The sequence below is a fragment of the Mustela putorius genome, unplaced genomic scaffold, assembly GCF_011764305.1.
Source record: "Mustela putorius furo isolate JIRA1106 unplaced genomic scaffold, ASM1176430v1.1 tig00000127_pilon_pilon_pilon, whole genome shotgun sequence".
Classification (NCBI taxonomy): domain Eukaryota; kingdom Metazoa; phylum Chordata; class Mammalia; order Carnivora; family Mustelidae; genus Mustela; species Mustela putorius.
Window position 1 is genome coordinate 4,242,958 of NW_025421288.1, and position 1,509 is coordinate 4,244,466.

The window sequence follows — 1,509 nt, forward strand, 5'->3', positions numbered from 1 at the left end:
ATGCAAGGGCGGGCTTGGGTGGGGTTTTGAACTGTGCAGTTGGGAGTAGTGTTTTCCAAGAAGCAGAATGACACGGGTTTCCTAGGGGATAGTCAGCTGGAGGTCTGCATCTGGACTTTAAAAGTGCCTGACCTGGGATACCTCAGGCAAGCTGCTTAAACTCTCTGAGCCTGGGTTTCCTCCTCTGTAAATTCAGGTAACAGTACCTAATTATGGAGGCTGGAGGTGAAGGATGGAATTGGGGCTTGTGGTGCAGGGCAAATGCTGAGCGAGCGTGCTCAGTAACACATTGCGGGTTCATTGTTGTTACTGCTATGGCTAATTTTATTATTTCCAAAGCCGTGGCGATGGGATGCTTCCAGACACTTCCGGACCCCTCCCTGAGCCTCAGGTTCCTCCACGATAAGATAGAGGGGAAGTGTGGGTTAATGAGATGAGGCAAAAGCCAGTCAATACAGATGTGAGCTTAACAGAGGGTGTTAAGAGTTGAGTGGTGATACCCACAAAGCTCTGTGGCAGTGTGAGCAACCACCAGCACGACCTCAGACAAGAGAGGATCCCTGAACAGTTAAGTCACCAAGCCAAGAGAGGAATTCACATTGGCTGAGTGGCTACTGAACGCTGGGCACTTGCCAAGCAAAAACTATTAAATCCTCAAAACATCATGGGCTCATCTCCACAGCTTTTCACAAGGAGGGAAGGCTAGCCAGCTGCTGGAACGTGGTGGGTGGAGGCAGGATGCAAAGTCAGATCTGGCTTTTAAGTGTGGCCCGCTCCATTACTCCCGGCCAGGAGAAAGAACACGAGCAAAGGCTCAGCGGGGACAAAGGCACAAGGAGTTTTCTCTGGCAAGAGCACGGAGTCAGGCTCTGATGGTTTCACCTCTTAAAATTCATTACCTGCTCCCAGAAGTTCCAGATCAAGGTCAAACTCCTTAGCTTAACACAAGGTGCCCTCGAATAAGGGTTTTAACCCCAAACAGTCATGGATCCCCTTGAGAACACCATAGGCAATGTTATGAGTCCACTCCCTGTGAAAATGCGTTTGTGACCATGAGCTCACATACATACATCTTCATATTCAAATTTCAGGGTTTTGTGGGTCCCCTCCCTGAGATGGGCTTTAGGGGTCCCTGGGCCTTTATGGCTTTAATGCTTGCCCTTCTTCATCCCCAACACATTTCCACATTGTCCCCTCGTGGACCGTCGGCTCCATGGGGGCGAGGACCTGGTCTGTCTGCTGTGTTCCCTGCTGTATCCCCAGCACCTATAAGAGCCCCTGGCAGCTAAGAGGCCCTCAGCAAGCACCTGTGGAACGAAGTGTAAACCAGCCGGGTTCGTCGTATCTCCTTGCTTTTGCGCATGCTCCTCCTTCTTGTGGGCATGACAGATTCCCCTCTTCATTTTTTTTTTTTTTTTAAAGATTTATTTATCTGACAGAGAGAGACACAGCGAGAGAGGAGAGAGGGAACATAAGTGGACGGAGTGAGAGAAGGAGAGGCAGGCTTCC